The sequence below is a fragment of the Thunnus maccoyii genome, chromosome 6 (genome assembly GCF_910596095.1).
Source record: "Thunnus maccoyii chromosome 6, fThuMac1.1, whole genome shotgun sequence".
Classification (NCBI taxonomy): Eukaryota; Metazoa; Chordata; class Actinopteri; order Scombriformes; family Scombridae; genus Thunnus; species Thunnus maccoyii.
Window position 1 is genome coordinate 8,871,662 of NC_056538.1, and position 25,590 is coordinate 8,897,251.

The window sequence follows — 25,590 nt, forward strand, 5'->3', positions numbered from 1 at the left end:
CTGTAAGAACCTGAATATCTATTCTCTTCCCCTTCATATAAAGTAATCCCCATTGCAATATAACAAAACAGTCTTATGTGGCATAAAATGGTGTGAACTGACATTTATAGCAGGTGTTTCAACAAACTCTGTGCTACTGTAGCAATTACCAACTTGACAGACTAGCTATAAACTGCTTGGTCGCAGTGATTCCTGGCATTCAAAACAAAAGCAGCCTTTTCTATCAGAGCGATGAAATGACTCATTGTTGAATATGCAGTGAGGGATTATAAGATACACCTCCACTCCTCACCTCCATCAGCCTCCTCTTCCATCTATCAGTGGTTTTAAGAATTGGCAAGGTTACTGTTACAACATCCTGAAGAAATCATTTAGTCTGATGTGGAAAAGAATCTAGACAGCTATATGTGCCTGATCACACCAACCTCCAATACATTGCCTAATCCACTATGTAGTTTTTTTTTTTTTCTTAACAGACAAAGAGAAACTATTCCAGCAGTTGTGTGAGAGCAAGGAGGGAGCTCTTAAATCTGGTGAGCTGTGATGGAGAACTGAACCGAGCCTCCTAATAAAATCACACATTTATTAGATCATTGTCTTATGAACAGTTACACATTACATTTTGAAGACTAACATAATATGTCTTCAGTTGGACACATCCCAAACTTCCACAGTACTATTATAAAATATTTACCTTTCTAGCTGTCCAAACATTTTGATAGATGTTGTCTTTGAGAAAATATTGAAGCAGCTTGAAACACTGCTTACTGACTACAGTTTAGCTGACTGGTGGGTGAAGTACTTTGGATGAAGACTGAGTGAAGAGATTAGTTGTGACTCTGTGATGTCATAAACCTTCTAAATTCTGAGACTGATGCAGAATGGAATCTTGTAGATCATGTTACATCAATCTTTAAGTTACATGACAAATAAATAACTACAAAACAACTGAAGCAGACAACACCTTGAGACTGAATTTAAGTTTGAATGTAGACTTAATACACCAAGTAACCAAAAAAAACAAAACCCATGCACCAATTTCACATTTCTAATTAAACCCCCCCCCCCCCAAAAAAAAACCCAAAAACTGAATTTAATGGGAGACTCCATTATAGCAAAAGCAACTTAATATGTTTTTGTCAAAATGAACATTTTGACCAATCAGAATATAATTACAGATATCTTAAAATAGGAAAGAAACTATAAACTATATTTTTAATTTGAATGCGGTAATGTGTGATCTAGCACTGTGGCTGCCCACTGCTGATGATATCATGGTTTTCCAAAGGTTTTAATATTGTTTTACTTTAACTTGAACACCTGAAACAAGTAACACTGGAACATTGTTAGGGAAAACGATACTAATATTACTCTCGAGTTTACTTTCTGGCCCGAGAGTGTCCACAAAAAGAGGAAGGCTTTTTAAAGAAAGTTTACATTACAGTTACTTGTTAACACTTGATGGTGTCAGTGGTTGTGTGGTTTTTTTGAAACAGCCTCGTGCTTGTTGCACAAGATTCGATCATTTGATCAGTCATGCATTAATGTTTATTCACATAAGCACTATGGTATAACTTTTCCCTAATAGTATAGAGCAGCAATTCCTACCATAACAAATGAGACATGGTATCACCATGTAGGAAAATCTACAAATTATTGATGGATCATTTTAGAGGCTGGGTTCTGTTGGAGGCAACTCATTAAGAAAAGTATGCAGTTAATCCATATTTCATGACACTTGAGTCCTGAAGACACAACTGCTTACACAGGACTATATTAAAAAAGCAGTGCAAACATTTTAAATTCCTTATAAACGTCACAACACTGATCCTCACAGGGGGTTAGTGTGACTCTAAAGGAGTCTTTTTTTTGCCAAAAATGTGCTACTTAGTATTCAAGAGCAGCAGAGGCACTGTATTTCCTAATAGAGTACAGCCATTAGATTAATCCTTTAATAATGTATAAGATGCTTTTTCGTAACATTTTATACACCAAGAAGCCCCATTGCCACTTCACCACGTAATTAAAGCTGAGGTGAGCATTTTGTAACAGACAGTCTAAGCAGTTGTTTCATTAATATGTAATTCACAGCAAGGAGGTTCATATCCTCTGAAATATTAAATCTACATCCCCTACATGACCTTGCAGGTAAACATCACTGATGACTGAAAACAAATGAGCATTTGATACCAAAGTACACAGGTGGATGTATGGACATGTACAGTTATTAGCTGTACATATGCACAAGCATTCAAGAACCCACTTCTCACCACTAGTCCCACTCTGTTTACTCAACCACATAGCTGCATTCCCACATTTCACAGCAACATGTTTATATTGAGGTGCACCTCCAATTCTCAGAGCACAGAGAAGAGGAGAGGAAATAGTCCAGGTGAGATCAGAGGGGGATTGGAGGACACGTTGGTTAGCTAAAACCCAGTGGAGTGGATCATTGTAAAGCCCACAGCTCCCAGCTAGCTCTGACACAGCTTCCTGCAAGGAGGGGAGGGAGGGATGTATAAAAAAGGCGAGATCAGAGCAGGTATGACTTGAATGTAGCAGGTGAGGAATGAGAGGGCTGGATGTGCTTCTGAGTGCCGACTGCCCTTAACTCCACAGAGGAAAATAATCTTAAGAGGTTTTCTCTACCTCCACAAATGACATGCCTAATATTTATACCAGATCATCCTTTGATTATCAGCTTCATCATTCAGCACCAGCTCATAGAATGACTCTAAGCAGGAATTGCAGGAGTGATTCAGGGATTGGAGCCAACACAAGGACAGAGCTGGTTATTACTGTAATGCTGTACTGGCAGATGAGTGTGGTGATGCTAGGTGTAGATGAGTTGACTTTGGACAATGGAACCAAAGCTAAAACACTGAATAATTATTATGATGCTGAAGATACAGCAGTCCATATCCTCCTAGTGCTGTTGTCTACATCAGAATAGGATTCTGTATCTTCCACATCATTACTACTATAAACTACAATACAATACATGACATCTGTAGTATGTTTTTCTTGCCAGCAGTTTTCTATTTAGTCAGGTCTGGTAAAAGAAGAAGAAGAAAAAAACATGAAGCATTGAGGAAAGGTTTGACAGAAAGAGTTCAAGTGCTGACCTGACCTTGGTATCAAGCAGGGAAGTTGACACTGATGTTTTAAGCCTTTTCCACTCAGTGTCAAATGGATGTATTAACTATTAGGTGCACTACTTCTTCAGCTGTTGTTAATACTGAAAAGGTTCTTCTACAACCAACCTACAACCGAACAAGTCTTTATTTAACCAAAGAAGCAGGTAATGTTGACTGTGAGCCATTATGTTAGTCTGGGAGTTCAAGGTTGAAATATTAGTTGAGAGCTGAGAGGGTGAAATTAAAAATACATTTTCTAGCCTCTTGTTAAATAATTATTTTGGTTGCACAGCATGAACTGTATGGTTTACTCTCATTATTTTAATTAACCCCATTTCTAGCCACTGCAAGTGGCTACTGCAGCTATTGAGCAACAGCCAGGACTTGCTATGTTTCTCATCAGCTTTAACATGTGAGAGAGTCAGCACATCTCTAACGTCTGATGTTGTTTGTCCACAGAAGCTCAATGAATGCAATGTGCTGGTATTAATCAATTAACCTACTCTGCAGCTAAAGAAATTGAGATTAAACTGAAAATCTGTGAGAGTCTGCATGCTGATTTTTGTCCTCCCATTTTACATCAAATTCACAAACCTCCAAATATCCATACAGTACTGCAGGTGGAGACAGTGTGGGACAGACAACACAAGTGAGTTGTGGAGCCTGAGCAGATGAATAATGCAAATGAATCCGGTGTGGACCGGATACTTCTGCAGACTAATACAAACTGCAAATCAGGCCATGATATAGACAAAACCACCAAGTGACAAAGTATGATCATTACTTTAAAGAGGAGCAATATTATTATGACAAGAACTATAAAGGCAATGCAAATCAAGACTATAAAAAAATCTGCTGATAAGAGGAAAACTCAATCCTCCCTCTCTGGTTTTCAGGAACTGCCCTTGAGGCAGTGTGGATAATGTACAAATTCTTGATCACGCTCCCAGGCTCTGCTGCATTTTAAGCAACTGGTTTCTGGAGGAAATGGTGAATCAAAGGACGATAGGAGGCAGTGACAAACAGCAGTGAGCTGTGTGTGCATGTGTGTTTGTAAATGTACCTGCATCAATTGTTATTTCCTTCTTTGTCTCTATATTTAAAGCCATACAGCCATGGAAGTTCATACTTTTGGTTCCTGAAACTTGACTGAGGAGGATGCGGGATGCTAAACCAGGCAGCAAACCTGTCCACAGGGTCTAATCAATCTTATTTTCATGGGATTATACATTAATGAAAACATACTTATGAAAATTACATTCCATTTCTGCCAAGTCCGTTCCGCTAGATGCCACTAAATCCTACACAATGCACCTTTAATTCAACTGCAAACCAATCCATCTATCCTCATAAGAGACAAAAAGAACAGTTGGAGGCTGGAGGAGCAGAGCTGAAGTTGACCAACTGGCCAAATGCTAATTTGTTCATTTTTCTGATGATTTACAATTGAGACTCTTACTGTTGTGCCCTCAAGCAAGGCACTCAACTGAAACGCTTCATGTAAACATCCAGCTGAGGAGATTAATAACTTTATTCAAATTAAAACTGGTGGTGAGCAGCCTCAGGTAAGGACATCTGTGGTGGGAATACAGGAGACATTAGCAGGGAGGTGAGAAAAAAATAACTGAAAGTCATTTTAAGGCAAATGTAAGGCATTGGATATGTAGCCAGTAATGTCCCTTCTGAGCTACCGTAGGGCTGGACAGGCCATAGCACCTCCTACTTCTGTGTTTATAATTTGTTTGGTTAAATAGGCCTATATAAGACATACTGATGAACCCTGGTATGCTGCTTTTCCTCTCTGATCCCTGGTGCGACAGGTTGTGACTGTTACGTGCAATGCTCTGGTAGGGGGTCATTTTAGTTTTTAGGTTAAGGCATAGCTGCTCTGTGTTTTTTTTCTGTTTCCTCTCTTTTATATACTATGGGTACCGCTCTATAGCAACCCCCGCTTCCACATGATGAGCCTTCTGTATGGCTATTGCGCAATAATCAGGCAGGAGAGGTAAGTGCCAACATTATGTTTTCTTACATTATGCATTTGTTTGGCAGCATGTTAATTCATTTAATCTGTTTTCTTTTGTAGACACTGACTGCCACAGCTGTTTTGTTTTGTTTTGTTGTTGATACAGTTGCTTTGTGTTTGCTTTATCTCTGTTTATTCTCGTCTGCATTATTTTGCCTTTAGTTTCATTAGGTGGTTTCTGTTAGTGTTAGTTTCTTTTGTTACATTCTGCCAGGCCTTTGAGGCACTCATTGCTTTCTATCTAGAAGTTAATAATGTAGTGTGCTGCCACACGGCGCTGGAATTGTGAGTTTAACACGTCTTTTCTGTCTCTGTGTGAGTGCTGGCTTGGTAGCCGTCCAGATGGTGGAGGGTTCCTCACCTGTGCTTCACAACCTCATAATTGTGTGTTTGGTCATTTTTGCACGTCCTGCACAATTTACATTTTTTCCCTTTTTGTTTTGTTTTGCTGTGTGTGTATGTGTGTAGGGCATGGCAGCGTGGTGAGTACTCTGTCCCGGAATAACTTTTCTCCTCTCACCGTCTGCTGCTATGGCCAATCATCCTTTATCACTCCTCTTTTCTTATTCTGTGTATTTTTGCATTTTTGTACAGTTTTAAATTGGTTAGATTTAATAAATTATCTGTTTTTAATATCTTGTTTAATTGTAAGTAGTTGTTGAATTGACAAATACATTTTGTAATTCCTTGTCTCTGTCCATCATTTACTGTCACATGTATCATTATAAAGGATCTGTGGGCTTTTAGCTGGTTTGAGTTGAGTATTAAAGGGTCATTGTAACCTAAAATTTTAAAACCAAATCTGGTCCTTGCCAGGGCCTGGCCACATATAAATGTATGTAGTCATCTCAGTCATTCAGTAGTAATGTAGGAACAAAGTAAGGAAACCTCTGAGCATGAGTCCTACATTATATCCTCATCTGCCAGGAGACATGGCATCTCCACAGGGATGACTGAAATGTATTTGACAGAAAAAAGAAAATTGTCTCTAAGTTCACAGTTAGTAAAAACAAAACAAAAAACTGTCAAATGTTTCAATTCATTCCAACTAGTGGACATTCATCTTGACCCTTGTGTTAAGGGTCAAAAATGACCCGCCACTATGTTTAACAGCAGAGAAAATCCCCTAAATTAACTTTTTTTTTTTTTTGACTTTTTAGAATGACCCCAGCTTTAGAAAAAGTGAAACATCATGTCCTACATGCTAATTAGAGTTGATTGATTTATGTTCTTCTCATTTTTTTGTATCTGGTGTATCAGGTGGTATCAGGTGTTGTTTAGACACCTTATGGGTGGGGGCAATGGTTCAAAACATAGAGGAAGACTAGTATTTTGTAGTTGAATTCCTCCTTGTACAGTGTATAAGAATATATCACTATGCTGCCAAAAAGGTTCAAGACTATTATTGTTTCCCTTCAATAAAATGCATTCAAAACTACTTTCTGCACATTTCTGCTACTTTCTTAGGCTATACAAGTGCTATCTCTTGCTAAAAAAATATGTTTACACCTATGCAATACATTTAGCTGTAATAGTAGTAGTAGTAGTAATAAACAACAACAATAATAATAATAATGATAATAATAATAACCTCTCTTTTAGTAAAGAAAACAATTCTGACAGGTGTGCTGTAATAAAAACAAGTGGTGTCCACTGATTAAATGCAGTCTTTCTGCACTGTGAAGAGTGAAAACCCATTTGTGATGAATGACAGGTTGTTTCTTCATGCAAAATAGATTTGGGCTTTAAAATTCAATTAAACTGCTTCATTTTAAGGGTTTAGTAAAGGTGGGTCATGTTTTAACCTAAGGACAAGGGGAGTATACCGACTGTTAGTGATACACAGGTGAAAAAAAGGGAAAATACAGCCTTCAACCTGGCAATCATAACAGCACATCACTATAAACCACAAAGCAAAGCAAAGCCAAGTTCAAATCCATTCTGGAAGATCATTCATTTTTTCCACAAAAAAAAAAAATCAGCCAAAGGAGTTTTACAATTGCTGATATTTGAACATCTCATCATCAACGTCTCAAAGAGAAGTCACTGAATGATGGAAAGTCTTGTCCTGAGGAAATTCAAAAGCTTTGGAACTCATTTAAACCACAGAAATAAATAAAAGGCATGAAAAAGGGTTTTTTTTTGTTGTAATTTTGGAGATTCTTTTCTATCTTTGGTGTCTCAAAACCTTCCCTTTCTTAAGGGTCTTTTCTTGGCATGGATTGGATTTCCAAGAGAAAGATACATTCTCACCTTATGGTTTGTTATTTTGTTCATGTTGAGATTGGCTGAAAGGGATTCCTCGAGCTTAGAGAAAAACATGCAAACACACATACACAGCTACACACCTGCAGAGAATAGCCAAGCCACTCCATCATATTGATTGATTCACAACTTCACCAGAAAAAAAAATCACATGCTCTGTACCTGGCATCATTTAAAAGACATTATTCAAACTGTACACATGGTCCCACAGGAAGAAACTCCTCAACACTGTTGTTATGGTACCTGAAGATTCCCTAGTGTTTCCCTGTTTTTTTCCCCTTCCCTGTGTTTCCAGTGCTCCCCTGTCTGTCTTTCTCTGTTTATGTTGTGGCAGTGGGTGCGTGTGTGTGTTGGCCTGGGTGTGGCTCTCCTGGCTGCAATCAGCTCATCACCTCTCCCAGTCTGCTCACCTGCCTCTCATTATTTCATCAGATCTTTGTTTCTGCCCAAGTGGTAGCTTACACCTCAGGCCTCTCACTTATATTTAGTGATTTCTCAAAGTTTGGACTTGTTACTGGCTGCTTTTTCTCTATCCAGTGCTCCTGGACCATTACCTGCCTGCCTGCCAGCTTGCCCGCTCTCCAGCCCACTACCACCTACTCCCTCCTGCCTGCCCTTGTCATTCTCCCTCACTCCTCTCAGCCCTCCAGTCCTCGGCCTCAGCCTGCTTCATCCCCACTCCACACTGCAAACCACAACAACTGTATTGTCTCATCCTGCCGGTTTTAGGCTCCACTGTTCAGCTTCATCACAGTCTGGCTGTCCTTTCCAGGAAATGTACAATCAGAATAAACAACAACAATAACTGAGATTAAACTGTATTTATTACTGTTTACTGTTGCAAGAATGAAAATTGGTCTCACCATTTGATTTCAAGGGCAGAGCCCCACTGGGATTAAGAATTTGTATAACTGCAGGGATGAATAAATTACTTATTATTTATTATTAACATGTTCTAGTGTGTAATTTTTATATCTGGGAGTGTGGAGGGTTTGCTTGTTTATTTTCAGTATAGTAAGCCCTAACCTGACACTTGGTAAATCTGTAAATACATCTGATGAATATGTCAGACTCATAAACATCATTAAATCTCCATTAAACCATCTCCCATAAAAAAAATACAATAAGTATACTGTGTTTGATTTATTTAAAAAAAGACAAAATGTAGATGAACACATAGCTACTGTGGTGATAATGATGTTAAATCATAGTGATTATCACAGACTCACAGCAGTAATTGCCTCATCACAAGTCGCAGCTACATTTAAAAGCACAACATGAATTTGTTTTCATTTTCATTAATTAATGTTCGATATTAAAAAAAAGTGCTGAATGCTTGTTTCATTGTATCACTGACAAATAGCTTCAGCATCCACAGTAATATCTTGTACTGATCACATTATACTGTATTTCCATCTGTCATTCATTCATTTTAATGTTATTATCTGTCCATTTCTCACTGTGCGGCTACAATACACAAGACCTTATAACACTGGTATTTTAAAGTTAATATATTCTGCACAAATTTCCATCTCACTGCTCCTTTGTATTTTAGACTCATATGAGAAGAATTACGTTTTTATTAGAACATGTCAGCAATAACACAAAGGCAGAAACAAAACAAAGGTTAGCTGGAAGGTTATCAGAATTATATGATGAAAAATACAGTTTGCTGTCAAAGTCAGAGAAGACGAGACCGCTGGTTTTCAAAGACAAGTCAAGTCTTGTTTCATGTCAGAGTCAAAACCGCAAAGGCCATCGGTCAGGCGGATGAAATGTAAATGAGTTCTGCCTTGACATACTCACTTCATGTTTTCATACATTATTCATGACACTACCACATGATATCAGATCTGTTTCAGTGGTTATAGACACTGTAGTGTAGCACACAATAAAACCTCCTTAGACCTGCTCTTTACCTCTGAACCTTTACAAGACATGGTTGCGCACAGCATGACAGCTAATCATATTGTTTAGGCAGGAGAGGAAGTGGAAGAAGGCATGAAGTTTATAAAATGTGTTTGAATCACAGCTCTGTCAAACAAACATATTAATATGCAATACCTCCCACAGACAATTGTAAGTACTGTATAAGCAGTTCTGAAAATATAGAACAAAGGAAGCATGAAATAAATATAAAAAATATAGATATAAATTGACAATTATAATAAGAGTCAATAAGAGGTATTATTACAACAAACTGTTGGAACAACATGGAAGTAATAGCCAAGGTGCATGGAAAGTGCTTGACAGCATAATTACAAATGGCACAGGAAAATCAGATTATCCAAATGACTTTACTAAAAAATGATCAACTAATCATAACCAAAAAAAACCCCAAAACAAAACAAAACAAAAAAAAAAAAACAGATTGCAAATGAATCTAATGATTACTTTGTGAATGTTGGCTATAATTTAGCAAATGATATTATGGACCCAGTAATGAAGGAGAGTGTAGATGATGACATAACTGATAAAAATACCAACACCATCTTTCTGAGGAAATTGAAGAGAAGGAACTAATTGACACAGTATACAAAAGCCACTGATTGTACTGATATTGACATGACATTATTAGAAAAATATGTATTAGTATATATGGAAACCACTGATGCATACCTGTAACCAAACAGGCATATTTCCCAACATAATGAAAATAGCAAAGGTCAATCCTATCTACAAAAATAGATATGCACTTTTTTTCAAACTATAGATTAGTTTTTCTTCTTCCTCTTCCTTCCAGTCAAAGGAGTTAATTTGTGGAATAGTTTTGAAAAGGAAATGGAAAGGTGTAAAACACTTAATAGATTTAAAAATATATATTTTAAAAATAAGATTATTAACAAATATAAAACTGAGGTGATGAATAGTGTGTATATGAATTTTGTTTAAATAAACAAAAAAATAATATACATATATAAAAAATACATGTATAAAACATATTTACATATATAAAAATAGTCTATCTCTTCTTTTTCTTCTTTCCTTTTTTCTTCTTTCTTTCATTTTCAATGTATACATCTAAAGGGATCTGTACAAAACAATGAATGTAAATGGGTGGGCGTAATAACCTAAAGCTTCAGCCTACACCTCCTCGGTCAGCATAAACTTGCTTTGGTTTGTCACTGCTTCATATTTTTTTATTATTTATTTAGATGTTTAATTGAGTTGTATAAATTGGAAATGACCAGAATAAACTAACCTAATCTGATTGTGGGCAGATTGCAGCTTGAACACACTGGAAGATAAGAATCAGCCATCAGCCACCACAGGAATCTTTTTTTTTTTTTTTTTTTCCTTTGCAAAACAAGTTTATCACCATCAAAATCATCACACAATAACAGTTCATAATAAATCTCCCAATTCAGTTGCATAACCATTTATTTTGTGTTTTTCAGTTCTGACAGTCAGATGTAGCAGAATTCAAGTCAACATGGATGCAAATCCAAGTGCATTCCTTCATTTAAATCTATGAACCTAAGTGGATTATCTCTGGGACTCTCTTGAAGAATTATTGACTTATTTGATTATTTGTTTGATTATATGCCATATTTGGAGAATTCTAGAGAATAGTAATTATTCTTGCTAAAATATGCTGGTAGAATCTTATCAAAACTCAGCAGTAACATACAGTAACATACAGTAAGTTGATCTGTGCTCTGGTCAGCACCATGGACAGAGACAGGGCAGCAGCAGAGCTCTATGTTGTGGAGACAGAGCTGCTTTATTCACTGCAGTATATTATGCTATCATTTATTCGGGCCTGCTTAAATTTAATTCATTCAGCCTTACTTTATAAACTGATTTAGTCACTGCTCTTCTCTCTCTCTCTCTCTCTCTCTCTCTCTCTCTCTCTCTCTCTCTCTCTCTCTCTCTCTCTCTCTCTCTCTCTCTCTCTCTGCTCTGTTGAGTGCAGCTCAGCACAGCAGACTTTTTCATTCTCATTCATCACGCTGACTGCTGTTGAAAGACAAAGTGGAGTAAAAGTCCCCACTTCTAACAAGCAGACCAGAGAGTGACATCACAGATAAGTATGTATCACACTGACTTCAGCCATTTACAAATTGCTGTACAGATTCAATTCCAAATGTATCAACTGTTGCTGGTCTATATATGGTAAGTTACTGGAATATTTACATACAGAATGTTGGTTTATAGACAGTTAATAATGTATTAATTGTTCATACGTTTATTTCAGTGGGAGTAATAATTCAACACATCTACAGGTTCACACCCTGAAGTCTCACACACATTCACATTAACACTGTATCACTAACTGTTTAACAAGGGGAGAGACTAACAAATCATTATACATGCTAAAAAAAAAAAAAAAAAAAAGCTACATTAAATCACTTACAACAAAAAATGTTAATGGTGTTGCAACTAAAATAGAATATTACTTTTTCCCCCAGATTCATAAGAGAAGAGAAGAGAAGAGAAGAGAAGAGAGGAGAGGAGAAGAGAAGAGAAGAGAAGAGAAGAGAAGAGAAGAGAAGAGAAGAGAAGAGAAGAGAAGAGAAGAGAAGAGAAGAGAAGAGAAGAGAAGAGAAGAGAAGAGAAGAGAAGAGAAGAGAAGAGAAGAGAAGAGAAGATCTTATACTCTGAGGATGAATCCAGCCTGCTGTTCCTGTGAACATCAGAATGCACTTTGCTTTCTTTTTGCTCCATTTTGCTCAAGGCAGCTCATGTGTACATGTCTGTGCGAGTGTTATAGGGATAGAAACATGGAACTGATCCACCTCCACATCCCACCATCTCATACAGAGAACACTGAACATCACTGTGTGTTTATAGTTACCTTTGATCTCTATGTAGGGGACTTTTACTCCATAACGTCTAAAATAAGCAGGCTGTAACCAGTCACTGCAACAACAACAACAATATGTGTAGGTATGAACATCAAGATTTGGAAACCATTATCTACCTCTCTGCCTTTGTACTGGGCTGGTTAATTAGTGTTTAGTTTCAAGTGGAATGACTTTGTAGAAGTAAACAATGCAGTTAAGTATCAAAGAATAAACAATGCTGATGAGAAGCTAAAGAAAAAAAATAACAAAGAAAACATGGCCTCTTTTGATTTAAGCCACAGCTTGTGGCTGGAGAGCTTGATTAGACTGTAGTCAACACTGTGTCTGTGGTATTTTATTTGGAAAGAGCATAGAGAGGCAGTAACGATTTATTCAGGTTGTTCTTAACAAGAGAATAAATTAGATGATGGTTCATTTGCAGGTTTAAATTTTCTTGATTGTATGTAAAGACAGTGGAGACCTGTTTACTCCACCCAGTTTTAGAAAACAGTCTGGAGACAACACTTCCAATTCTTTAAACACATGCATAGACTGATAAATACAGAATGGGTGTTTTCATGAAAAATGACTGGATAATTTGAGTGTGAATCTTAACACAAATCCAGGTTCCTTAGTGTAGTAAATGAAAAACAGAGTCTATTATGAGGTGGCTTTATTCACTATTCCCTCACTCTCGCTCTGTGTCTCTCTCTCTTTCATTGAATTATGCACTGATGTGCTAACCTCTATTCTCCCAATTAGGACAAAGTTAATAGGTTCACAACCTCATCTTCATGTGGTTACAAAGGCACGTCTGTGTGTTATCATGCTGTTGCACATTGCAGCATTTAGTACATATTGCATATTGTGAAAACAGGACCTGCCGGATGGCAAGCGTAATTTATTTAGAAGTGGCTGTGATTGAAATAAATTACTGACTTTTCCTTTATCAGGTATCAGGACACTTTATAGAGTGAATCTAAAGCATATTGATTTAAAAATCCTAAAACTATGACACCACATTTCATAGCACCCTCTCTGTTCGGTACAGTGACATCCAGAAGTGAATCATTTGCAGCCAAGTTGCAGATACTCTGATAGATGGTCATATAGATTTCAGTGACTTTGCAGTTCTAGTTTCCTCTGCTGTTGGTCTCTGTCTGAAAATGTCATGTCTATTTCTAGTGTTTCCAGCACACCATACCCCCAGCTGATTACCTGTGACTCTACTGAGTGTTTCATTTAAATGTTTTGCTTGTTTTATACTTTCTATTCCATCTCAACTGGAGCAATACCAGGGCCTTCAGACTTTTTCTGTTTTAGCTTGAGTTTAGTGTGACTGTACCAAAAGTCTCTTGTATCTCTACAGATGTCAAATATTTTAATGGCCCTTCTCGCTGAAAGGTACTAGCTGTCCTCAAGTATTGAGCAATAAGTTTCAGCTCACTGCTTTTCCATTAAAGCACTGCTGTAACCATATAGCCATGAGTTGCTGTGTCTATTCATAAATGAAGGAGAGGAGGAGCAGAGAAGAAGATCGATAGGTAGACAAAACAGAATAGTCTGATTTAGTGGGACTCAGTGTTCAGCCGTCTGGAACAACAAAAGATAGAGAAAAGCAGAAGGTTCATCGGTTTAGAGATGTGGGTGTTGTTATAGTAAAATACACTGTAAAGATCAGTGCAATATTTCATATTCAAAATAGGACTTAAAGATAGGAAAGAACTGGCATGTTTATATACAATACATGGTTATGTTTCTCATGGTTCAGTAATTAGAAATACAGCTAACTTCTGTGAATTTTGTCAGAGAAATCTAGTAAATATTCAGAAATGTTATGTGTTCATGCATCAGTCCACAATTCAGCTGATAAACTGTAATTAACGTCTCGATTTCTGCATCACAGATGAAATATAATTTAGTTTCAGTATATATCAACTGAAGCTCTCAGAGGCCAGTCAGCACTGTGCTGTTGCATCAAGTTTAATGCTGAATAAAGGTAAAATCTTAACCTTTCACACACATTCTCACAAACAACAAATTAGCAACAATCAAATTAGCAACAATCTTTCAAGTGTGAAGCAATATCAGCAACCTTTCTCTACTACTGTGACTCTGCTGACATGCTATATTCATACTCAGGAAGAGTTGCTATAATATAAAAATGTATCATTTACACATCAGAATACTAAACCAACATTAACCATTTGAAATAATCATCCACTATGGCTCAGTTAATCATTAAATGCCACTTTGTGTACAATTAATATTATTAGGCCACATGAGAAGGAGAACGCAACAGAAATAACATAGGATGTAACTAGACAGAGAGAGTGAATGGCAAAAGAAAAGAAAAAAAAAAGCAATATTGGTCTTCCACTAAGCTTCCTCTCATTCTCAGACCGCATGTTAAAAACCTGGATGTCTTTGAGCTGCATAATGCATAGTGACGCCTTGACAGTTTAATAAAGTTAAAAGGTTTCTGCTGTAGAGCTTCAGATCCATACAGACTGTCATGGTTGAACATCTATCAGAGCTGCGCAAGACAGAGAGGAGGAGGAAGAGAAACATTTTTCATAGACTCACATAGAAAAAAAAAATGTGTGATGGATTTATACTAATGTAGTGGAGAAACATTAACTTGTTTTAGAAATGTGAGATAAAAGGTCCATAACCCCAATTTTCTACTCAACACATACACAGTCATGCAAATTCACAATATAGTAATGACAAAGGACACTATGTGGAATAATGTGATTAAACTGTTGCTAATAAAAAAATCATAAAAGTAAATCAATCAATAAAAAAAGTATTTAGAAAGGCACTGCCACTTAAAACTTAATGACTTAAAATTAAAATCCCCAAAACCTCAATGACTTGAAATTAATATTTTACAATGATTTGCATCACTGCTGTCTATTTTATTAACCTGTGGATACATTCCAAACCAAAATTAGGCAGGAATATTTCATCTGCATCGTTGCCCTCCTGATTATAAGTATGATTGAATGATTTACCATAAGTATTAGAGGAAGAAAAAAACGCTCTATCATAAAGCTTGCTATAAAGTCCTATACTGTACAAAGAGTGACATCATCAGTCATGTAGAGTAATGCTAATCTACTTGACTGGTATTTATTGCTGCTGTGATGTGAATACTCATTGTGATTACACAGCTTCCTCATTGACATTCACACTGCTTTCTTCCATGAATCTGCAATATACAACATTAAAGAGCACAGGAAGTTGACAATTTCATTCAAATGTCCAGCAATCCATCATCCTGTCATTCAATTAAAATAATAACATTGTCGAGGATTGAAACATCCTCTACTGCATGGAAAATTCAATAGAAACACATTTAATAAAAATTTGCATTCTTTAAACTTTAAAGTGACGAGTGACATACACACAGCAGACTTCCAAGGTCAAACCTTTGAATATCACAATCCAATATTTATATTGTCACTGTTTTGTCAGATACAGAGATGAATAAAAGAGTACAAAAAATGTTCAGCTGTGTGTGGCACATCAGTGCTCTTATCGTCTATCTGAGTCAGCTCATAAGACCTTTTAATTATTCTTAAATTAGGTTTGCATGCGCAGTTTATAATCTCTGGTTTTATGCCTGCAGCACTGAGGCAGCTGTGTCTATTCATCACATAAACAAAAAATCAGCATATGACTCACTGCCAATAAGCAAACTGCAACTAGTTAAACTCAAACACACCCTACTGGTAGATGAAACTGGAAGTATCCAATGGGTTCAGCTGTGAAAAGATTCACCTAACACTTTGGCTCAAAAATGTATTTATTTTTTCAGCCTCTTGATTTTTTCATGTGTGTGCTGTCAAATGAGAATCAAAGCAGGGGAAATTTGCGTCATGTATAACAAGACAGATTAACAGATTGTGGGTGTGGTGGAGAGATGATGGAAATGCGCACAGGTCCAAACTTCAAATATGTTGGTGTTCAAACAGAGTATCAAGGCTCTCTGATTATACAGAGTGTGTGTCCAACAAGTGAAGAAAATATCAATAGTCTGAACATGGCAAAAGTCTATGTGTTTGATTCTTCAAACCTCTCAAGTCATCAGGCTGAGTGATGGAGTGTTGTCCCTATGAATGTGTCCTTCAAATATTTCTGTGAAGAGCTTCAGTGATTGTGAGAGAGCTTATAATGGACACAAGAGTACGCTACAAGAAATACACTTCTTCACCTCCCTCTGACAAGGAGACAAGGGCACAGACCAGTTTACTCTTTATAGCATCGAAAGTTGGATAACTTGAACACTGATGTGATTTAAAGGAATTTACTCACGAGAAACCAAATGGCACATAATGACATGACAATCACTGACATGTGTACAGTACAAGTATCGTGTAGTATAAGAATATGGATGTTAGCAGTGTAGAACTGGATGAGTGGACTCTTCTTTATGGACATTTTATTTTTATTTTAGCTTATTTTCTTTATCTTTCAGGCCTACACTCAATGACTATTTGATAAAAACAGATCAGTCTTAAATTTAATGATAATTTCCTGGGAAAACTTAATCACCACGTCCGCTGCCTTTACACGGATCACGCATGTTCTGGTTCAGTTGCTTCCTATCTCACAGACACACACACACACACACACACACACACACACACACACACACCCAGATGCACAGGCTAAATGACCCCCTCCACCATGCCCGATAAAACTTAAATTCTTATTTAAGTTTTATTTCTTTGACTTTATATAGTAATGTCTGCATCAGTCTGCATCATACAGCTTCATAAAATGAGGTTTTCACATCATTGCACAGCTTATTACAGAGAGAGGGAGAGTTATTATGTCTGTGGTGATATTAGAGAGGAGTTTAACAAAATATCTTTGAAAATGTTTTGTCGTTCTGTCATTCTTGAATAATACATCATTGGCTTTCTACTTGGAAGAGGCCTGCATTTGACTTCAGTTTATGTGACTGTAGGTTAAGGCAAGTCTTGTAAATTGCATTATACATCTGTAAAACTGTTAACATGATCCTCTAAGACACTCTCATATCACACAAAGTGATAACATGATACATTTAATAGCTCAGAAGACCTTGTAACGATAATTAGGTGTCAAATAATGCACCTTGTGTAACATTTACACACATATACACACACACACACCTCCTCCTGGCTGTCAAATGGTGGCAAGACCCCTGTGGAGCCAGATAATCTTTCAGGGGAGAAACAGACAGACAGTGAAGACTACAACACACACACACATACACACACACACATGCATGCACGCACACACACAACTTGTACAGAAGAGCTAAGTCTTTATCACGACAGCTCTGAAACTGATTCAGTCCTACTGAAGTAATCAGAAACAGCAGGATGCAGCTCTGTGTGTGGGCATCTGTGTGCAAGAAATCAGCATACTACTCCTTCTGACAGGTTCATTTCCTTAGTTGGATCGCTGAGCTCAAACCACAGTTAGCCTCTGTCTCATTTGACTGACAGCTGCTGACAAATCACATCACATCAAAGCAAATACAGCATCAGTGTGTGGAAATGGTTGATTATAAAATGATCCAAGACCATCTCATTGCAGTTCATTCACTACTAGCGTCATCATCAGCTGAAGAAACAACAACATCCTGGAAGGCAGAATACTGAGTTGCATTTTGCCACTTGTGGCTTGTAAACACAGAAAAAAGCCTCTTCCTGTTTAGCTCAATAAGAAGTGAAGCATTCACACCAAGAAATGTCCTGAACATTCTTACAAAACAGGATATCTGCAGACAGAGTGTGAATGTTTACGCTGTTTAAAGGGTGGAAATCCTGCTGATTCTACTTTTGATGTTTATTTAATGAGCATGCAAATCGTTTCACATTTTCAAGAATTTAAAACATTAAAACCCTTAATGATGTTGAGGCAATCCTCCAAATACTAAGCTTATTGCAGGAAAACTGTTAGTGAGGAGGAGGATATGAACGAAACACATTTCATTGGTGTAGTGCACAAAATATGATTATGAGGAAGAGCTTGTTAACAAAATATACACATTTAATCCATAACCTAAGGAAAGAGTGATGCAAGCAACAAAATACTTTTATGTGAAATATTTGCAGTATTGTTGCATTTGTTATTGCTGGGTTTTTTTCTGTGGGTGTGAAGATGCAGTCTGTATAGAGACTCATTGAAAGTCAAATGTTTGTTGAGTCAATAGCCTGTTTTAAACAGAGATCCCACAATATTGCCATAAAGAAGACCCCTCATTATGCAGGCTTTGTTTTTTTTTACACTGAACCACACAAAGCCAGTATAATGCTGCCCACGTGTGTGATTTTAGATAGCATGCTGGCATTCTGGAATCAGAGGCGTGACGTGTAACACAACAGCGTCGGCGTCTAGTATTGACTGTCCCACCATGCTGGCTCTCCCTTTTACACAGACATTGATTTGACAATGTGACTACCTCCTCTGCCGGCTTAATGGTGGAACAACAATGCCCCCCCATTCTGTGTTCATACGTTTTATACAGAAAGACGAGGCGGAATAATGGCGCAATATTCCCACCTTGAACAGGCTGTATAAAGGGGGTTAATGTGTCATTGAGGCAGAACAATATCAACTATCAACAATTCCCTGAAGAGGAGCTGATCTCACATGACTTACCAGTCATTTTCAACCTTTCTCTCTCAGGCAAACACACAGTATGATGTGATCATTTCTGTGCCATCATGCAGAACAGAGGAGGGAATCCAAGCTCCTCCACTGCAAACAAATGACTTCCTTCATTAAAGTAGAGAGATGTCCCCTGTTTTCTTTGAGGTTTTATTAAAATGAAACTGAGTCCTACACTTGTCACTGCATATTACAGTTTTTTGCATGAGGATAAATGATTTTCATTTATAGTGAAAATCATTTGTACCATTGTTCATTATGAACATAATACACACTCACATAATAACAACCCTCTCTGTCCTCCACTCTCTCACTCTCTCTCTCTCCTTTAGTGGTTATCATCATGTGGCTCACAGCCCAGCTCATATCTGAGGGAGCTGCTGATTATGAAGCACCATCAAACCTGAAGAGATGGAGCCAAGCACAGCAGCATTTCACACTGCAGCGGCTACGCAAGAGTGGCCGGGCCTGTTTGTTTGCTGTGTCATCTCCTGCAGAGCAACAGGCAATTTTAAATGGAAATGTTACACCTATGACATGATTGCTGTAAACTGGGAGCATTAGATTAACATACATTGTAGTATAGATGGAGGGTCTTGAAAGCCTTCTTTAAAATATGTCTAAGTTGAACAGCTTTCCCCTTACAGGCAGGTTTTCTCTGTGTACTGGTCAAACCATATTTTGTTTCTGGGGGAATTTCATGGTGTGGATGTAATGGTTGAGTGTGTTTCAGAATTATCCAGTTACTAATTCAAATTATTCAAATTATTCAGTATCTGTGCTTACCCCATGATAACATTAACTGCAAAAATGCTCTCTTTATTACACTAATTATGCATACTGTGTTTGTCTGCAAAATGTGCACGGCTTGCAAAACAGGAACAACTGGCAGCCGGAGACCTTCAAGGAATCTGCGTGAGCATAAAACTAAGAAGAAATGAATTCAGTGTCCAATAAACCAAAACCCTGAGCACACACTTTCTCCAAACCTGTTCTCTTCAGTAACTTTTATTGGTTTTCTGTCACTGAAAACCAATAATAATGTCTGTTTTCTGTGACACAATTAGGCACAGGTGGAAGGGGAGGACCTGAAGCTACATATTGAGCCGCATAACTGTTGCTGTAACAGGCTGAGCTCTTGCGGTGATATTTATGGTTTTACACACCACTGCTTCCACTCAACTGCCAGAGGCCACACTGGATTCTCATCCACCTCACCACACCACCATGGGGTTAATAGCCTCGCTTGACTTAGTCTATGTCTGGACCAGAGAGAAATAAATACATTGCTTGTGTTGCAGATTGTGGATGTAAAACTTCCTTCAGTGACATTCACTCACATTAGTAAACAAAGTTGGAGTCAGACAACATGCCAGTCTTTACAGTGAACAAGATCCAAACTTTATGTTTGGTTGCCCAAAGTGTTCCTAACAACTTACTGGATTAAAGGGTACTTTTGCTGACCTGATCACAATAACTGCCAAGGTTCTGAATAATTAGCTCCAAAAAAATGCTAAAAGATTGTTCTCCCTTTCTAAAACTTTTAGTGTACAAATACTGCTGACTATTGTATGGAAAAGTGATTTTTATTGTGAGATGTATCCTCTTTTATGCTGGCCAATTGGACAATTACTACCAAATCATTACCTTTTCTGTGGGTCACTGCTTACTTCCTAATCCCTCCATCACCTAATCACATGCACACAGTTCTTGTGTCTTTTTGTCTATTTACTAAAGTTGTTTTTCCTTTGAAAAGAACATCAGCATGACATCATGTCATTAGAAGTGGAGCCACTGAATCACTCCATTTGCCAATGTTACCTCCTGGCAGGCTCAGAGACAGAAACAGTGTACTGTCTAAGAGAACAGCACTTGTGTACACAAACAAACACTGCTTGATATCATGATTCAGAGGAATGTGCTTCTGTAGAAATGAATCCGTGTTTCTGTCTCTCAGCAGGCCAAGAGAAATTAACAGAGAATAAAACAATGTGACACAGAAACAGACCCCTGCAGGATGTTACATGTTTACCTTATTAAATATTCAAGCCTGACTTTAGTCAAAACTGAAATAAGAATCTTGCTTCCTTCAGAGGTTGAAGACCTGCAGGGCAAATAACAAATATCTGTAAATAGAGTGAGGTCCTCTATGATGAGACTTACAGTTGGTTTTTAGATTCATCCCCTGCTGCCATTTAAAACACTTCTCATGCATGTAATGATGAAATTTTGTTCACTGCCACTAAAGTGCTTTTCACACACTACTTAACTCTGTGATAATGTCTTTCTCAGCTACATCGCATATGACTTACAGGAATAAAGAACATTTCATGCTTGTATTTTTGACAAAAAAAGGAAACTGCTCAGCTTTGGAAACAATACTTCACATCAGCACTGAGTGGAATCTTATTACTCTCATAACTGTATGGTCTGTACATCATACTTCCAGTTTGCCAGAGAGATATCAGAGCATGTAGTAAAATGAATGTCAGTGATCATAACACAGCAAATGGTTATCTGTAAGTCAACTGCAAAATGTTGAATAAAACATACTGTAACACCTGTATATATGTCCCTCTCTTTGCCTTGTCTAGCCAGTTTCCCTCCTCTGTGAATGAGTCAGATCCACAGTGCCAAATTTTCATTTAAAATCTTCATTACTGCCTGTGCCAATCTTGAATTTTACCTTTGGGACAGATTTGATCTTTGCTCCTCCCACTGTTCCCATCATGCCCTCTCCTACTGTGACTGGCTGCTCCTTGTCCTTGGCTATGGCTAGAGGCTGTTAATGCCAGTTGGATGCTTCAGTGGTGGAAATCTTTATGCCAGCCAGCTGAGTAACCTCTGGCAGTGTGGCAGTGTGTGTGTAGCTGAGTAGGTGTGTGAACTTGGCAGTAGATTGTGTTGCGTTGCTCTCTCCTGGCCTCCTGCCTGCTCTGTCTCTCTTAACCTCTTTGTGGGTTACATCCACTGCTGGAGCCTCTCCTGACACTGCCATTATGACACATGACATTAAACATGACATACAACCTGTGGAGAGTGAACCTCAAGTCAGTTTGACTACAGACCTGTGACTGTATCTAATGCTTGCTCTCAACTCACTGCAGTGATGCAGCTGCCAACAGACAGGGATGAATGCATTCAACACATATCATGAATTTTATTTTTATAGTATTTTTCAAAAATAAGTCAGAAAGTGCTTTTCAAAGACATAAAAACAAGAGAAATTACCAGATACAGTTACAGTAATAATGACAAGCAAGGTATGGATTACTAAAATGCAGTAAAAACAAGTAAAGTAAAAACAAAAGAATAACCAATTCAAGAGAAAGCAATTCTGAAGTACCCTGCCTCATTTCAAATAGTATATAGTTTGAAATTTCACTGCTAGTTGCTGCAGCAAAAAATATAGACTACTTAAGCCCCCAAGATCCTGCGAACTGTAACTGACCCAGGAACAGCACACTAGTTGGTGTTTTCCATTGTGTGTTTTTCACATCAACATCCATCATCTCCTTCCATCTTCCACCCCTCTCTTGTAAATGTAAATTTCTTCCACCCACAATTTCTCTCTCCACCTATAAGAAAGCCAGCCAGCTGATCACATGATATTGCGCTTTACTCATTCCTAGTGGGAATCGATGACTACAGTTAATCAAACGGCTGGAAACGAATGACTTTAGTGGTGCTTATGGGCAGAACACAGTGAACTGCTTTAGATCAGCATCAGACAGCAAAGATAAGTGCGTGTGGCTACCCCTCAGACATTATCTGTCAGGGTGCTCCAGTTGACGGGCTTCCTAACAGAGATAATGTCCACACTGAATCACACTGATGGTACAATTCTGCCAAAACCTAAAATAGATTGGATTCGTTGCTCAGTTGACCATTTCATGCCAAAGATATCAAGGGTCTCATTATCTCACGGATTAATTACCGCTGAAATCAATAAGCAGTTTAGATACTGAGTAATACAGAAAGCTAAGGATAAGTATAAATGTAGATAAAAGTGGTGTAGGAGTCAGAAATTACAGCTGAGCCATTTAAAAGTGTTACACACCTAATTTGCACATTTGATTATCTTAGTTATATACTCCCAGCTGCACACTCAGCCCTGAAACAAGTAGACTAGATACAGTGGAGATGTTGCTACCTGCCAAATGGTCTTACAGATTTCTCACAGTGTAGCCTGGTGTCATCTGTAGTCAGCATTCATACATCAGTGTTTTCACATTAGAATCAATGTGGACATGTATTGGTATGATTATTTTTGTTATTTATGATGCAAACTCCATACATATGTGATCACTTAACAACACAATCTAACAGGAATTTAATCTATTCAAATATAATGGGACATAAATAATCAACTTAAAAGAGACAATACAAAACTATTACAGACAAAAATCTCACATAGCCTCCTTGTTGACTTTAATCTTTCAGCTCATTAAATTTGGCTAAGTCAGCAATTTTATAATCAGCTGGTAGTTGTTGTTCAGTTGGTCATTTATTTGTGATACTGGTCATTTGACAGTAGGGATTTCTCAGCATAATTGAGTTAAAGTAAAAACAACACAATTAGCACCTAAAATGTGAAAGTAAAATTTTGTCATGGATCTTTATGACTTTGAACTTCTTGTTACATGTGTTTGAGTCCTGTTACTGAAACCATACAGAATTTATAATGAAGACCAGGTAGCTCTGCTGTATATTCACTGTAATGAAAAACATCCTTTATAAGATGACAGAAGAGAATGAAAGTACTAAGCTTCAGCACCTCACATACGGCAAAGAAAAGCAGCAAGAGAGGGTTCACTGAGAGTTCAGAAAGCTGCCAACAATGTTGTTCAAACTTGTTGCCACTCCTACATGTGGCTCTTACCCTCTGCTATTCATAGTGAGATCTCCAGTACTTCTTAAAGAGGGAAAAGTCTTTGGTATTTAAAGTTGTTTCACACCCCGTCCCTTGCTTTAGACCACAAAGATATTGCCACAAGGTCAAAATGTAGCAACCACACAAACAGAATATCTTATTTTCATTCTACTTAACTGTGGTTACTCTAATGCGTGATGTGTTTCGTTGGTGAATTACCATATAAATAACTGCCACTGCTTATCAAGCTTTATTTTAAAAAGCCTGTGGTCAGAAAGACAGAGAGAATGCCACCAAAATCTATTTCTCTCCATCTGATTAGACAGTCTCTCTTTCTTCATCTGTCTTTGAGATTGTGCTCTTCTCTCTCATATGTCCCTCTGCACTCTAAATGCGACCAAACAGTCCACGAGGTACTTTAAGGAGTGTGTCACCTCAGTAAATCATCAGCTGGATACAAACAGAGAGACCGGACAACCTTGATGAACCCAAGAAAGAGAGAAAGAGGACAAATAAAAGAAGGGTGGAACAGAGCAGGATTAGAAACAGGAATATCAGATGACAAAGTGTCCTTGCTGTCTCTAACAAACATGAGTGTTCTCATCCAGTAAAGTCATAAATCCCTTCCTTTGACCTACAGACCTGCTCTCTCGCAGCATTTCTTTACTCTCCCCCCTTCCTCACCTTTATTTCCTTTTAATAGGCATCTACAGATAAATCCTGTCCTCCACACATTTATGCTGTGTGTGCATGTTATTTTGTCTTTTTTAAACAGTTAATTATGGTGTCATATCCCCAGTCTTCCTTTCTGGCTCCCATTAACTGCTATAATAAGATTAAACACTAAACTTGTTTCACTGCAGGAACATGATTCCCTTCTACTTCTAATTGACCATCAGGAATCCTACTGTCATTTAATTCTATTAAATATTTCAGGGACTGAGAGATTTACTGCACTTCAGAAACATCGATACTCAGCTACAATGCAATGACAAAATAAATAAATGTATAAGTAAAATAACATAAATATCATATTTAGATGTTTAGCATGTTAAAACACTTGGCTGAGACATAATATCACCTATTGGAGGTATTTGGTGATATTTGTACAAATAATAGTGTTTTATGGGCTGTTGGTTGTGCAAGGCACAACAGTGTAGACAAGCCAGACAACTGAAACAAAATGTTGATCAAATTTTATGAAGGCATTCAACTCTTGAGCTCCATCTGTTTTTAACAGGGACAATATTAAAGCAGCAACAGTTATCTAGATTGTAACGCGACCATGTACAATCATGTAAATAATACATTATTGACCCTCCTCACAGCAGTGGTATATGTAAATGGACTGCTTGGTATTCAAGAGTGGTTTTATTGTGAAAAACAAAAACAAGGGTACAGTAAATCCCCTGATGATCAATCCATTGCATACATACACTTCATTGATTAGTAAAAGCAAACCATTGTTGGACACCAAGCATGTATACATGCACACACACACACTGAATAATTTACCATGGACCTATAGTCTCTCCTGCGGACACTGCTGGATTCATACTGTCCACACTTAATTTGTTTTCTAAGAGTCACTGCGGATGGTCAAAGTGCAGAAATGCCAACAGGAAGTAGACTAGGTGAGATCAGAGGGAGGTTGGAGGACATGCTGGTGTCATTGACTATAATGTGGAGTTCAGTGCAGCTTTCTACAACCCAATGGAGTGGATCATTGTGACGAGGAGCTCAGATCTCCCAGCTAGCGCTAACACATCTTCTCCGTCCAGCGTTGACTTATGATTTATGGGAAAAGAGATTTCATATTCCTCATAATCA